The sequence below is a fragment of the Triticum aestivum genome, chromosome 6B (assembly GCF_018294505.1).
Source record: "Triticum aestivum cultivar Chinese Spring chromosome 6B, IWGSC CS RefSeq v2.1, whole genome shotgun sequence".
NCBI classification, from domain to species: Eukaryota; Viridiplantae; Streptophyta; class Magnoliopsida; order Poales; family Poaceae; genus Triticum; species Triticum aestivum.
In genome coordinates this window covers 24,453,345-24,470,143 of record NC_057810.1, presented here as the reverse complement: position 1 = coordinate 24,470,143, position 16,799 = coordinate 24,453,345, and the positions used below count along the sequence as shown (strand labels likewise).

Below are 16,799 nucleotides of genomic sequence, written 5' to 3'. Positions count from 1 at the left end.
AACACTCTGCCATGTTTGCCCAAAAATGTTGCAGAATCGTTTGGTTGTTTTAAAATTAAAATCTTATATCGGGTGCGCCCAGAACCATATCCCAAAAATCCGCGCCGGGATGAAATCAGGATGATAATTTATGAAACCAAATCGGTGAGATCATAGAGATAATATTCATTAACGGAATAAATCTGGCAAACATAAGTATTGGTTATAAGAAAAAAAAAGGGAGGAGAAAATGTGGGAGAGGAGTACACCGGGTCCATCCAGTAGTGGCAGCCAACCAAGTCAGCCAACGAACTGGTCCACCATTCCCCACAAGAACCCCGCCGCACCAGCACGCCACCTCTTCTGTCTGACTGACAGGACGGCCCGTGCGATAAGCGGACCCACATGTCATTGGCGTGAAGGGAAGTGAGGCTCGTGGACGGAGCTGCCCCTCCGCGGCCGTCTGCCTCGCAGTATATATGGCCGGCGCTCCAGCAGCGGTTCCCCACCATTCATTCCCTCCCTCCCCTCCACTCCGACCAAAGCCCAGGCCCAGGCCCGGCCCAAAGCCCACCACGAGCGCGAGGATGGCCGCCGCGGAGCCGCCGCCGCCCACCGGCGGGATGGGCTTCCTGGGGCTGCTCAGCTTCCGCCGCGGCGCCACCGCCGTCGCCTCCTTCGACCCGGCGCAGGACGACGAGCTGCTCGTCCTCGACGCGCTCCAGGCCCACGTCGCCGACCGCCTCGCCGCGCTCTCCGCCCACTCCTCCTCCGCGGCCCAGAGCCAGCAGGGGCCGCTGCTCTCGCTGGCGTTCCTCTCCAAGCTGCTCGACGCCGTGGTCTCCTCGGACGCCGCGTTCCGGGACGCCCTCGCCGTGGGCCCCGTGGGCGCCGCGCTCTCCAGGGCCCCCGCCGACCGCCTCGCCGCCGACCTGCTCGACCGCTCCGTCAAGGCGCTCGACGCGCTCAACGCCGTCTCCCTCGCGCTCGCCTCGCTCCGGGGCTCCCACCGCGCCGCGCTCACCGCCGCCTCCTGCCTCCTCGCCGCCGGCGCGCCGCTGCTGCACCGCGCGCAGTTCGCGCGCGCGCGCCGGGCCATCTCCAGGCTCTTCCCGGACGCCAGGGCCGCGCCGACGACGCCCTGCAGCTCGCGCGCCGCCCGCGCGCTCTCCTTCAGCGTCTCGTCCAAGAACTGGTCCACGGGGCGCCACGTGCACGCCATGGCGGCGCACCTCGCGCCGCCGCCGCCCCCGGCGCCGGGGGCGGCCTCGGGCTGGCGCTCTACACCATGAGCTCCGTCCTCGTGTTCGCCATGTGGGCGCTCGTCGCCGCCGTGCCCTGCCAGGACAGGGCCTCCGCGGCCGCCCCCGTCGCGCCGGCCAAGCAGGCGCAGTGGGCGGCGCCCATGACGGCCATCCAGGAGCGGATCGTGGAGGAGTCGAGGCGGAGGGACAAGAAGGGGTCGTCCTCCGGGGCGTCCTCGCCGGCGTCCGCGGGGCTCCTCGCCGAGATGCAGGCCGTGGAGCGCGCCGCGCGGGAGCTCAACAGCCTGCTCGAGGAGATCGCCGAGGAGGAGGACGAGGCCGCGGAGGTGGAGGCCCCGGCGTCCATCAGCGAGGAGCGCGCCGGAGACGTCGTGGAGCGCGCAGAGGCGCTGGCCGGCGCGTGCCGGGCGCTGGAGGACGGCCTCGCGCCGCTGGAGCGGCAGGTGCGCGCCGTGTTCCACCGCGTCGTGGCCAGCCGCGCCGAGGTCGTGCGGTGCATGGAGCACAGCGCGCGCAGCACCGCCGGGTCCGCCTCCGGCCCGCCGGCGCAGCAGCCCCATTCCTTCTGAGCAGAGGACGGCGCTGCATTAGGACTGCCTTGTTGGGCTAAAAGAATCAACTTTTCTCTGCTCAACTGTACCATTCTTTGATTTGGATCACTCCACCGCCTGTGATCTTCTTTTGTGTATGTAGATGTATGGTTTGGCTGTAAAAACTAACTTTTTTGGATTGATTAGTGCTCTTCGTTCTTGATGCTCAACAGCAGAGAGAAGAGAATGTGTTATCTGTTGAAACTTGAAAGAGGAAAAAAAGAAAAGACAGAGTCAAGGATTTGTCTCCCAAAAGAACAAAAAAAATAGGAAGAAGAACGGTTCAAAGATTGGAGAATTTGTCAGCCCTTATCATCATCATCAGCAGCATCACGTTAAAATTGTCTTGCTTCCATTGGATCATGATCATGATCCTCTCCTCCTGGGATCAACAGGCACTAATTTGTTGATGTCTGCAACTTGCAATCATCAGCAGCCTATTTCAGGATTCAGGTGCCCACAATCTGTGCTGCAAAATCATCCAGAGCTGTGTTTCAGGATTAAGATGTCCAAAGTTTTGGGGTGGACAAGCAGGTTCCAATCATCAACCCGTTCAAGATTCAGGTGACCAAAGCTTGTGCTGCAAATCATCCAGCTGTTTGAGGAATCAAGATTCAGATGACCAAAAGTTTTGGGGTGTGCAACCTTGAGATGGTTGACAAGCAGGTTGACTCAGGACAGAGACGGATGAGTGAATCAAGTTGGTGGCCTCAAGTCCTTGGAGAAAAGAGGAGGCAATCAAGGGCAAGGTTGACTCAACCCAAGCCAGGCCAAGCCAAGCCGGCCGGCCTGCAGCTACCAAACAGCGACAGACAGAGATTTGAATGGGCAGGGATGTGCAGGCCATCAAGGGGGCACAGCCTGGGATGAGCTGTGAGATGGCTTGACACTTTGTCCCCTTTGCCATACTATTCAACTCGGCTGACCTGTCTGCCCTCGGCTCTATTCTATGACTAATCTCACACCAATCCTAAAGCTGCAGCATTAGTTATTCTTTCCTGAAAGAAATAGATGAAAATGTGCCTGTGCGCTTGCTACCTAGCTGCTGCCACTTGTAGACAGGAGACAGAGTCTCATTTTCATGTGCTAATTATATCCATATGGTCTCAATTTTGACTCCAAAGATGAAGGGATTTTCTTGTAGCAGTACTCATATTTGACACATGTACTGAAGGCATGAGTTAATCTCTGCACTTTGCTTCTTGTACATGCAGATTATGTGCAGTTAGGCTTAAGCCGGTTCGATGAAAATTGAAAATGGGATGCATAAGCAGATATTCAACAGCTTAGTTAGGCGGCCATAATTATATTAAATTAAATGGGCATGGAAATGCAAATACCAGCATGGTACTGACTCACCTGTGAGAATGACCTAGCCATCATGATGAGGAAAGAGTACGCTTAGCTCTGAATCCTCGACATGTTCAGTGCTCCATCGTTATCATTAATCATGAGGCATTGAACCTTTGTCACGCATCTTTAATTTCGTCACATTTTCTGTGCTGCCATTGGTGTACTGGACAGGACTGTACTGACACCACGGATCAGCAAAAGTCAGACACACCTGGCTATAACAGCTGTCAAGGATAACATTTCCATTATAAGAACGGGATTCCTTTTCTGGTTTTCTTGAAGAGCTGTAAGAAGTTTCTTTTTATAAAATATTTCTTCTAAAAAATTCCTATAATGTATTACCCTAATTCAGAAATTTTAAATACTAGTAGAATGACCGTGCGTTGCCACGGGCATTCCTCATATTGCACCTATGAATAGAGTGCATATCTGTCTCCTGCTTCACCACTTTGTCTACTCTATCACCTTCCAACTCTCTCCCACCCTCTGTCTCCCTCTCTCTCTCTTTCAACCTCTGTCTCACCCGCACACACTCCCTCCTCTCCTCCCTCTGCCACGACTCAAAACTTAATTTTGCTCAGTGTTACATTCGATAGCTACAGTATCCTATTCCTAGAGGCATAAACACTAAAGGAAAATCTTAACCTTTGTACGGGATAAGACAACTTTTCAAACTTGATGCGTAATCCAAGTTTCGTCGAGCAGGCGAAGAGAAACTAACCAGATTTAAAGTATATTTCTAAACAAATATAGGCATGTATTGCCTAATAATTAGATTATCGATCTAAGCACATCACAAATCCTTGCATCCAAGTGCGTGAATTTCACCCGTTCAATTAGAAGATCAAACCTGAGATAAGAGAAACTCAAAAGGAGAAGAAAAGATGTCAGTTGTATCCAATTAGTGTATAGAACATCACAAATATCACATGATCACACCTTTGTAATGCACCACTGGACCATCTGGGGCGAGGCCTGCTCCGGTGCTCCCCCCTAACCTAATTTCGGAGGGGTATTTTTGTCCCCGCGAATTTGTTTTTTTCCTGGCCCGCCGCAGCCCAGATCCAAGCCCTGTCTAGCCCTGTATAACCCAGACCGTATACATACAGTACCCTGGTCCAAAAAATAAACATCACACGACCCCACGTCCACGTAAGACCTGCCGAATCCAATCATTCACGCGAGCAGCTCCATCAATCTCGTGAGCATTGACGCAGCTCCATAAGTCACGTAGTAGATCTCCACCGGCCGGCGGCTATCTCGTCGCCGGCGATCTCGTCGGACAGCGGGCGCGACAACGTCGTGAATCTCCAACGATCGCGCACAGGTACCGCATCCCGCGTCCCCCCTCTAGTCTTGCTCGCGGCAACATCGAACGAACTGCCGCCGCGCCAGTGGCAGTGGTTAACCTAGCGGAGCGGGTAACCTAGCTACCCGGCGGCGCATGCGATAGTGGATCTTGTTTCGGTAGTGCTGCTCCTCGTGATCTGGGTTCACGTAGCGTCGGTTGCCGTCGGTTGTGTGCACCATGTGGATCGTTAATTGATGTGGCGGCTAACCTAGGTATCCGGCGGCAGAGGTAATCACAGATCTAGCTAGGTTTTGAGATCGTGCAGTTCCTCGCGATTGAAAGTGATCTCGACGGGTGCCGTGGCCATCTTCCTTACTAAGTTTGGCAGATCTGAACGGCCTCGGTTGTGGTTGTTTACACAACATCCGTGATCATGTGCTATGTGTTTTATATTTCATCATTGATAATGTTTGCACATGTGATGATACATATTATTGGTTGTAGGAAATGGCAGACGAGGAGTTAACTGATATCATGGTAGACATGGAGTTTGGAGAACTGATGAAAGACTGGATAGAAGATTGGTCAGATGATGAAAATTCAGATCGTCAAGATCGGTCAGAGAATGGGAACGAATGGGACGATCTTAATGTGCGTGGCATTGTCATGTTGTAATTTTTTGGTGGCATCTGACAACATTTAATCTTTGTGTTGAAAATTTATAGATGGATGAGCTTGATGATGATCAGGAAAACAACTCGGAGCTCTGGAATGGAGATTTCATTAGTCAGGTACGTAAGTGAAACGTTTTGTTGGCATGCAAATTGAATTTCTTCTGGAACATTATATGATAAGTAATTATGTATTTGTGTTGTATTTTTCAGTTTATTTCCGAATGTCATAATGCGTACGACTATTACGGTGAATCCGACGTGGAGACAGACCTTAACGACGAATCATTAGATGCACCTGGTTCTGGGGAGTCCGAGTCGTCGGTCATCATGAGTGAGGTATGTGTGTAATCAATGTTCTATGGATGTAAGTAATGTTAAACCATACAAAACAGTTTTCATGGCTATGTTTTGATTGTGTAGGTGACAGAAGATGGTGGGGTAATGAATGTCCAAGATACTGCCAGTGCAGATGATAGGAGGGATATGTTCATGCAGATAATGGACATGACTTTTATGACTCACGATGCTGCGTATGATTTCTACAACAGCTATGCTAGAGCTAATGGTTTCAGCATTAGGAAGAATAAGGTCAGGTATACCAAAACCGAGGCACATCTTATGCGTTATAGGAAGTTTTTTTGTTCCAGATAAGGGAAACGTGATAGCAAGTTGCTAACCGAGGAAGGGCACAGCCGTCGGCTCAGAGCCGAGACACGCTGCTTTTGCGAAGCACACCTGACAGTCAAGCTTGACCAAAAGCGTGGGGTTTGGTATGTTGCAAGTTTTGAGGACAAGTATAGCCATATGTTGGCAGGACCGGACGAGGTACCTTTTCTTTGGTCCCACAGAAAAATCAAAGAGTTTCAGAAGCATGAGATAATGTCCATGGGAGCTGCAGGGATTAGAATTCACGACATGATGGATTGCCTCATCAGCAAACATGTATGGTATGTCGGTGTTGGTTTTACCAGGCGTGAAATATACAACCTTTGTGCCAGGGAGAAGAGGAAGCTGCTTTCAAAAGGTGATGTTGCCACAGCCATAGGCATCATGACCAGTAGGAAACAGAGGGATCCTAGCTTCTTTTTCGAGTACATGCTAGATAAGGAAGGACACTTGAATAGGATGTTCTGGTGTGACTCCCAGTCTCGTCATGACTATGAGGACTTTGGCGACGTGCTTGTATTTGACTGCACGTACAAGATGAACCGCTATGGTATGCCATTCATACCTTTTGTTGGTCTTAACAATCACCTGAAGACCACTGTTTTTGGTTGTGCCATAGTTTTGGACGAGACCGAACAGACATACGTGTGGCTGTTGCAGACTTTTTTGAGGTCCATGTGTCAAAAGATGCCGAAGAGTGTAATCACAGATGCCGACGCTGCGATGATCAAGGCAATTCGTGAAGTCTTGCCAGACGTGTGGCACCGTATATGTACGTGGCATATAGAAAAAAATATGAAGATTCACCTCAGTCCCAAGTCCTTGAAGGAGTTTTGAACCCTTTTGTACTACAGCACGTCCACGGCCACGGTTGAGGAGAGATGGCACGCGTTTACCAAAAGATGGCAGTCGGAAAAAACAGTAACATGGTTGAGACGGATGTATAAGAAGAGGAGACTGTGGGCCGCGGCTTATCTGACAGAGGGGTTTTGGCTTGGCATGAAAAGCAACCAGCGGAGTGAAAGCCTAAACTCATGCCTTCACCTCCACCTAGACGGTGAAATGACCCTGGTGGATATGATTTTGCATTATGAGAACGCCGTTGTATGTATCCATGAAAACGAGGCGCGAGATGACTGCACGACCTCACAGAGTTTACCGGTGCCAGTTACTATCTCGAGGGAACTTGAGATAGCTGCTTCTCACGTCTTCACTCCAGCAAACTTCTATATGTTGCAAGATGATCTTAGAAAAATTGATGGCATGGAGATTGTAGAAATCAAGCTGGGAGACGGATCACAGCAGTACATCGTGGCCTGGAAGAATAACCGGAATAGCCGTTTTTGGGTGGAGTGTACAGCAGTAAATTCCGTAGAACCTAAATGGTGCAGCTGCAGAAGAATGATTCGAAAGGGTCTACCTTGCAAACACATATTCCACGTACTGAAGTACTTGAACATATCTGAAATACCCAAAGTGTTTAGTTCTTGTTCGGTTCACGAAACAAGCAAGGTTGGGACTGCCTGCGAGGCGCACAAGCGATCTGTTGGGATATGGTTGGACCGGGGCAGAGGAAAGAATGAAATATAGCCAGGTCAGTGTGTTAGCTTCAGAAGCTATGCATGCGGCATGCAAACACCCAGCTTTGTGGGATCAGTTACAGGATAGTTTGAAGGCTGTGATAGCTAAGAGTCATGAGTATGATCTGCTACAGGAAAATTTGAGCAACAATATAACTGACTTCAGTAAGTGCGCGGTTGAATATGTAGACGATGGTGAAGGCAACATGGTCGCAGTTAAAGATCCATGAAAGTGTCCAGCAAAGGTGCAACAAAGGTAGATGAGAACCGCCCTGTCTCGAAAAATGGTAGACCACTCTCTTTTCATGAGTTGAAAACCCGGTGCGGCGCTTGCAAATTGCTAGGACACACTAAACGTAGCAAGAAATACAAACTAAATCAGAAGTAAGTGTTTGTATGCATTCTGGATTATTGAAAAAATTATCATTCATTAACTTATCTTGTCTTCTATGATGTGTAGAACAGTGGAGAAGGAAGAAGTGTAGAACACTTGCTTCAATTTTTTACGGATAAATCGAGTGAACATGGCAGTATATCCTTTTCACATTATGGCATCAATTTTAGTTCGACGTTTAACATCGTGTTTGGATCCTATATATATCTTCTATACCTAAATAGCTAGCCCCCACTACTAGATTTGACTACACATGCGTGCTTCCACATCACCTCAATTATTTACAGCCTTCCAATCAAAATTGTGTGGCATCAAGGAATCATGCATGTGCTCATAAGTTACTTTTTGCATTAATGTAAATTATGCCACCTCATTGGTCATGCATGTCTTATTTTCCCAACGCATGCATGCATTTTTTGCATTAACCTATCAACTCAAACAACGCCACTTCATCAATCATGTCTTCTATTTGTGGGGATCTTTTTTCTCTTTTATACATCATTTTGCCACACAGACTTCTTTGAAGTTTTATCATTTTTAACATGTAAAACTCTTACATTTAATTTCATTGGTTTTAAGCACTAATTTATGGATTGGTTTTAACACGGTTCCCGCAGCAACGCGCGGGGCATCATCTAGTTGTAGCAACTCGATCGACACTTTGTTTAGTGGGAGTGTCAAATTTTTACATCTCTAAATAAACAACAAAATCCGACCTAAATAAATTAGCTATAAATTAGAAAGAATATTGTACATTTCCCCTCCCCACGTCCTAACTTCCATTAAATCACCTAACTTACCACTCCCCACCACACATTCACCCACCTACCTCGTGCGTCGGTTCGAACTCCCCTTATCCCCACCTACAGTAGATCGAGAAAACCCCCGCCGGCGACCGCTACAGCCGCCTACATGGAGAAAAGCCTCGGCTGGCAGAGAGCGATGATGAAGCTCGCCGACGATGACGAGGGGTGGCGCCCCAGTTGGCGGAGGTGTGCGGCTGGTTCCCCAGCACGGAGATGTTGGTCAACCACGCGCGTGGCCTCGTCAAAGTCCTCACCGATGCCGAGAAGAAGCGCGCCTTCCCCTACGGCTGCGGCGTCCCGCCGGCTCTCCTCCTCGTCTGGGCAATGCGAGAGGCCACGCTGAGCGACTCCCCTGTTCAGCGTGCAAGGTGGTGGATGTACCGCTCCACCACCATGACGCTGCGGCCAGATCCAGCACGCGTCGCGTCGATGGCGGAGCGCATCGACGTCGAGCTCGCTATCCCTGCGCCCGTGAGCCCGGACTACCAGGTCCGCCACATGCCGAAGCCAGTCCTGCCGTTGGGCTCTGACGTCGTGGAGGACAACGTGGATGAGGTACTGCTCATCCCTGATGACCCTGAGGAGGGCGAGGAGGACGCCGTGCAGATGGTAGTGCCGGTTGCCGTCGAGGGTGGCAAAACAATGCCCATCGACATCGAGCTCCTTCCCCTGCACCCTGACATAGTGAAGGTGGAAGAAGAGGAGGTGGCTCAGGATCAGGTGGCGCCGGCGGTGGTCAAGAAGAAGGCTTCTCCGTGTGTGGTGCGCCGCTCACGCCGCCTCAAATTTCTGAAGAAGTGAAGATGGGCACAGTTGCTGAAGGAGGATGAAGCTGCTGGTTATCTTAAGTTAGGTATGCTGTTATATGTTTCAGCATATAAGTTAACATTATTTTGGGTTTGATGTTGGTTATGTATGCTTTTATATGTAAGCATATAAGTAATGCAATCGGTACGGTTTGATCGGGTTCTTTGTGGCTGAAGAACTGAATATCTACTGCTCACCCTAAGTGCCAAGTTCAGTTAAATATCTGAATATTGAATATGTATTGTTGCTTTGCTTCAGTGTTGCATGGAAGCTGCTAGATGTTGCTCCTATGTTGCAACAAGACAATGTACTAGTCTGCTACATAAATCAGTAGTGTTGCTAGGTGATGTGCCCATGTGCATCACATACCAAATATAGAACATGCCAAAAGTGCATTGTCTGTGAAATACAGGACATGCCAAAAGTGCATTGTCTGCCAAATATAGAACATGCCAAAAGTGCACTATCTACCAATCATTATGGCCCCATGTTATTTATGCTGCAATCTCTGTTACACTTTGCCCATAAAATGAATAGCAAATAATTCAGCATCATTTCATCATGTCAATTACAATGATGTCAATAACTTTATGAACAATCTACTTGATAACTATGTCAACAATCATAATGGCAAGCAGGCCAAGATACAGAAGACCTCCAAATCCTAAAATCCTATCCCTATAGAGCAATATCTCCTTGTGCATCTTAACCATTGCCCTCTTTTCTTTCTCATTCCTTTTAATTTCAGCTTCATATTCTGTAATCTTAGTCTCCAGTTTCTTGTTCTTCATGGCAAGATACTTAATGACTGACTTTGCTTTGCTATCCCACTCCCCATCAACCCATTCAACATACTCAGAAGTGATATCATCCTAAATAAATCATGAGCAATTCAAGTCATTTTATAATTGAACTTGTCGCTGCAAGCGTTAAACACTGAACATTTTTGCAGCTTGACCGCAATAGCAGTACTAGTTTGAAGATCATGCTCAGTACACTAACCTCAAACACACATCCCCCAAGTGCGCTGCCAAAATTGTCTGCATCTATGCAGACACGGGCACTAGGAGTTTCCTGATGACCACATAGATGGAGCTTGTCATGGCCATAGGTGATGAATTATGGGCGATAATGTTGGGATGTAAAGAACAACGGTAAAGAACTTAGCTTTTTGCCACCAAAGTGTAGCACTGAAGAAATCCTAGCCGTGGGTTCTCCCGGCCCGCCGCCGCCCACGAAACCCCCGTCCACTGTTCCACTAGATCCGCCGCCGCTGCCTCCTGTGCCACTGAATCCGGCCCACCTGCTTGCAGGACCCAGGGTTCGACCTAACTTGCGGTCGCCACCGCTCTTCTCGCCGCAGCCGCCGCCGCCCGATGCCCAGCTCACTGTCATGCTTTCGGCGTCAAGATTTGGAGGCGCAAATAGAGAGGGAGGGCTAGGGATTTGGAAAGGGAAACGAGAAAAGGGGAAAGATTGATGTGAACCTGGCAAAATGGGCTGGTGTAGCGCTGCCGGGAAGATAGCCCCGCCTGTGGGCCCCTCACGTGGTTAGATGGGCCGTGCCTGGCATTATGGTGAGTACAGAAAAAGTTAATTATACATATAATAAAAAAACGACGGGTTTGTAAAACAAACTAGAAAAACATGATGCCTGACAACACACGATAGAGCCAACGAGCTGACACGACTAATTTTGATGAGTGTAATATTACATTTTGGCTTGATATATTTACTTATCTACCATGACTACTTTTCATAATAATGTGATGAGGGGGAATTACTGGGAGATTATGCAAGATGATGACATGCAGATAGCTAAGGCAGAATGCTAAGCTTGGTAGAGTTTAAAAAAAGTTAAGATTGTGAAATTTTTAATATGAAACTTACGAGAGCAGTTGAAGAGAAAAATAGAATATTATAAAAAGTTGGAGAAGGAGAAAAATATTAAGCAAGAACAGTTGATAAGTGAAGCCGTGAAAAATACAATTATAAAAAATTGGAGAAGGAGAAAAATATTAAGCAAGAACAATTGATAAGTGAAGCCAAAACTTTATTGGTACGACCAAATTGTCTTCTCCGAGCGAATTTTATGACCGAATTGTCTTGTACGAGCAAATTGTCTGACAGACACATACACATGCATGTGCCCTATTTATTACATAAAATGATAGAACCCCTAAGATAATCATGCCGTCGAAACCTTCGACCGGACTAAATCCAAACCACTAAAACTTCAATCTTTGCATGCCGCATGGATTCTTCAGGCGCGCCTTTTGCTTGCGATTTCGCGAATTTTGTTCTTCACACACTCCATCGTGTTTGAAGGTGACATAATCAACTCTGCGACGAAACGTCTTCTCCTTGCGTCAACGGTGGCCTGCAAAAAATGACATAAAGGTTACATGAACCGAAGTTGCTACACCACCATAGTAGCTAGTCTACAAACGAAAATAACAGCATACCTGTGTAAATTTGCGGGTGATTTTGTCCCCGTCCCAATGTTCTAGACATTCTGTGACAAAAAGGCCACAAGAGTTCCTGGTACATATGCAGACATTAGCGGTGGGCTATACAAAAATGTGTGTTGTTGTTTGATTATGCATGATGTCCTATTAACTCACCCATCCTCTTGCTGGGGTATGTCATACTCCTTGATAGGCCACTTACTTACGTCCGGATATTTCCCTGGTGTAATAAGATTTGCCTGACGCATATCGTGTGCTATAGCCCTTCGCTATAAAGAGGATAGTGTTAAAGAACAATCATAAACAATATGTAAGAGCAATGGTACAAATGTTGGTTACATTACCAGTGCTTTAACAGTCCTCTCAGTCAGGTCCAGAGGATAGAGCGAATCGAGAACTTGGAATTCTTTCTTGATCATGTGCATGACCACGGTCATCCAGTGGCTATTGTCGATATTCAACGCGATATACGTCTACAGTGCAAAAAACCATTACGTAGCAAAAGAAATACTTGATGAACTATCCTGTAGTGATGAATCACAAACATTACGTACCTTATCACGCACAGTATACTCTTTCATGACTCTATTAACTGCCCCAGCTTTGGTCAGAGCACTATCCATGTTGCAGCAAGATGGCAATGGATCGTCATTTGCGATAGCACGATCTACAAGGAATTTGGACCTCCACGCTGGACAGAGGTAACGATCATGACCAACACGCAGCTCCAAATGTCCCATATAAGCATCAATAACCTGCATAGAATATCAGCGCATTACATGTTGAGAGTTGAGACATAGATTTTTGAGCATTTTAAAAATAGGACATACAAGTAGTACTTACATCGTCCGACAGCCATCTATGGCCTAGTACCGGTAGAATCCTTTCGGAAGTCAGAGTTATGCCACGGCCTTCACTGTAGTAATTTTTTTTGTTCTTGTTCTTCTCAGTGCTAGCAGCTAACTCGACAAATGAAACAGCAGCATCAATTATTTCCGGCGTCAACTCATCTGCCACAACCTCTGGCACATTATTGTTCGAAAATAGAGCTGCATGAAATAATATGAACGTCAACAATGGTGATCATATGCATTGGTAGTAAATAAAAAAATTAAGAATGTTAGTTACGATACCTCTAGTAGCAGTACTAGTACCAGAGGCTCTCTGACCACGGCTGGTACGCCTGCCGGGCTTGTTAAGTGCGAAGGGGGATTCAAATTTCTTGGGAACGGTCCGCTTCCGCTTACCGGACATAACCTCGTCATCCTTATCAATTGTTGCACCCTTTTTTCCATTCGCCTTAGCCATGAACTTGCTGACAGAAGATGGACAAATGTCTATGTCCGATGAAGGTGCTACAGTAGAAGTACTAACCACCCAAGGGTTTTCCGGTGTAGCCCCACATACATCATTACACTTAAAAGGTGAAGCTTCCTTGTGTCCATTCAGCTTCGGTGGGGTTTTCTGTTTCGAAAACTAAATCGTGTGAACATTTCTGGACGAAAAAAAATTAAACGAGAAAATTATAGATAGAAAGATAAATACATAGTACCTCAGGTACGGTTTTATGGTCGGGAAGCACTATATCAGGCTGCGTCATGTCAATGATCGGGTGTCCATCACTGTCCATGTCTTCCTTGTACACGAATTCCTTCTTTTCATATGGACCATTCTCGAACGAATCCACTTCGTCCGGATCATTCTCCACGGATGGCACGCCAGCAGCCGGCTTGTACATGACACCTGCTTTGTTCAACTTCTCCAACAACCTCTGCAATAGAAATATAAACTTAGTAATGGTAGCATGGTTTAAAACAGCAAACATACTCTAAACTATAAAGTTTGGGTGTGAACCTCAGCAACTATATGAGGGATTTGCCTCATCTCGGTGTGTATGAAGTCCATGCACCGCTTCATTACAAGCTCCATCAAATCTTCTGACAATGCGGCTGTCGTCGACTTCTTTGCGTTTCCAGTTGCAGGCTTGGTTTTTGGCTTCATGGTAGCCGCATTATTTGGGATGTCGGGCTCCTAAGCCCTATACTCCTGGGTGATATTATTTTTGATCTGCATGCGATATTGAAGTACATGTGATGAATAAAAAATAAATAGTATTAAGTTACAAAACATCTAAGAAAGATGAAACACAATGACTTACCCTTACGTTACCACGGCCGCGCCCATTATCAAAGTCGAACCTGTCTCTCCTAGTGGTTGCACCTTCTGTCCAGTTCCTCATAAGAGGTTGTATGGACAAGTTGGGATTATAGGCGCATTCGCCTTGGACCGGTTGCACCTTCTCCCAGTACAAGTACTACAAAAAAATATAAGGATTTAGAGTTAGTAAAATACATCACATAAAATTGCAATGATATGATAATTGACATTATGCAACAGGTCTGATATGTGTACCTGCAAGAGAGCCAAATTGCCTTTCGGCCATTGATGCAGGTGTTTGCCTTTCTTCACTATGCGAAGGCAATCAAGGAGAACACGCATGGTGAAGGCATTCCAATTAATCTTTGAAATACGTTTCACATCGTAGACCAAAGCATAGTACTGCTTTGGCACAATCTTGCTCGACATGGGAGCAATAATTGTTCCTAACAGGACCAGCACTACTTTGCGAAGGAAATCATCGTTGGTGGCTTTACTTTTAATTATGTCCTCAATGAGATTATCTATCACTATGTTTTCTGATGTCCTACTGAGAAATTGTGGCGGCACCCGCTCCTTCATGTCCTCGCCTTCTTCAGTCAGAATGTCCGAAGTGGACAGTCCTTGGTTCTCGAGGTTAAATATGCACTCGACGTCGACCGCATCGAGAGTCACCTCCCCAACCTGCTCTTGTATAATGAATCTGCCCGTGCTGGCCTGAAAATTCTCAATCATATACCTAATCAGCAGGGTACGCATTTTAATAGATAGTATCTGCAGCATGCTGCACAATGATGTATCAGCCACTCTAGCGCGTTGACCGCTCGATAGATCTGCAACAAGCTTGCACCATTTCTCCACTGCGCATACTATTTCTCCATTCAGCTCGTCCATCCTGTTGAAAGTAAATATATAACTTCGTGACGTTAGCTAGCACTAAAGCAAAAATAACAATAGGCATGCAAAAATATAAAACTTTCTGGCAGTAGCTAACACTAATGCAAAAATAACACTAATGGAAATACAAAACTATCACCATGTATACTACAACATGCAGCCAAGTGTGTGCTGACATGAGGCAAAAAAAAAATTAACTACAATTGGTAATTGAATTTACTTGCATCTGATCAAGTTCTTTGAGTATCATATAAATTATATAATCAATAAAATTAATATGGTAAACTGTTACTTATTCGTCTGGTTGTCTTACTAACAGGATGACAAATTGTTCAGCTGTAAATAAACTAGAGTCTATAGCAATGGTACCTATTTGAGGTTCATCAACATCTAATGTTAATAACTCTTTAATGTTCTATGTGCACAATATTATAATTGGATCGTGTGACAAAAATATAATTGGATCTTGTGACAAAAAATGTATTGCGTCATGCTTCTCGAGAAACATCTTATTCTACCATGCTATGAAAGAACCAAAGAATGTTTTCATCTACGCCATCTGGTCAGAACGCATCTAGTCCAGTTCATACTAGTTGAAATTATGTGGTAAACCTAAGTCCATCAAAGCAACGAGACGGAGGAAGTAGCTTACTTTGAAGGCGCGAGGGAAAGAGGACAATTTACTTGATCTGTCGACGAAGATGAAAGAAGTCGGCGATGCGTTCTCGACGTAGTTCGTCGAGGTCGGCCTGCACGTGCGGACGACCTTGATCTTCTCGGGGTTTTTGTGGCGTGTGGGATGCGGCGGACGGAGCTGTCGACGCCTCGCCGGCAGGAGTCGATCTAGTCGACGACATGTGCGAGGAGGAGGAGATTATATACGAGGTCGACGCCTAGGTCGTCGTAACTTCCCTGTGGCCAATGTCGCGATCTATATTTTCCTCTGTTGAAGCGAGGCTGAATGTGCTCCTCAATCGTAGGGATTAGGAACATATGGATTAGCACGATCCCAGAATTGTGTAACAGAACGGCAACTACTCACGTGATCGACGTGCGTGTGATCGACGTGCATGGAAAGCGCATCGTTGTGGGCTCCACAATATGGACCCAACACTTATTTGCGGTTTGGGCCGGCCCACCTACCTGCATTGTTTCTTCCCTCAAAATAAATATCATTGGTTCATCCCTAAAAAAAAACTCTTTGTGACACGTATTAGTTATTGTATACTTGTATATGTTCAACAATATTTATAGTATCTCTATCATTTCTACAATATTATACATGCATCGAGTGTCGGAAATGAAGGATACTTGTCATGCATGCATGCCATGGTCATCGTAGGTTACAGCTTAAGTTTGGGATCATTTCGTGAGATCGTAAAGAAGAATAGATACAGGGTATCAAACCTATAGAGTTTTTGCATCAAAGGTACTTCGATCGAGATATTGGACATAGAATGCCCCTCTTTAAGAAGGAAAAAAAGGTTACGCATAAACCACTTTCAGACCTGCCCTCCGGTAGACCCGAATGGTCCTGCTTGTACATGGTGCATGTGGAAGCATGCATGAGATGACCCCAACATTTGGGAGCATGTGGGCTTGGCCAATGTGGTCCACCAGGCAAGGTGTGCACGAATTCGGACACAAAACGCACGTTGCGTCACGTGGGGGCAGTGTTGTAGGGTTTTGTCGCCAGAAAACCCTAGAAATTGCATCGAGTGTCGCATATGAACGATACTTGTCACGCATGCAAGCCATGGTCATCGTAGGGTATGCATGAAGTTTGGGATCATTTGGTGGGACCGTCAACGAAAACCAATTTCAGACCTGATCTCTGGCAGACCCGAATGGTCCTGCTTGTACATGGTGCAT

General features: G+C 46.8%; 1 pseudogene; it reads left to right on the top strand.

Annotated features, from left to right (window-relative positions):
* The first annotated feature begins 512 nt into the window (after positions 1–512).
* On the top strand, positions 513–2,299 carry LOC123133228 (protein ROH1-like; annotated as a pseudogene).
* Positions 2,300–16,799: the final 14,500 nt, after the last annotated feature.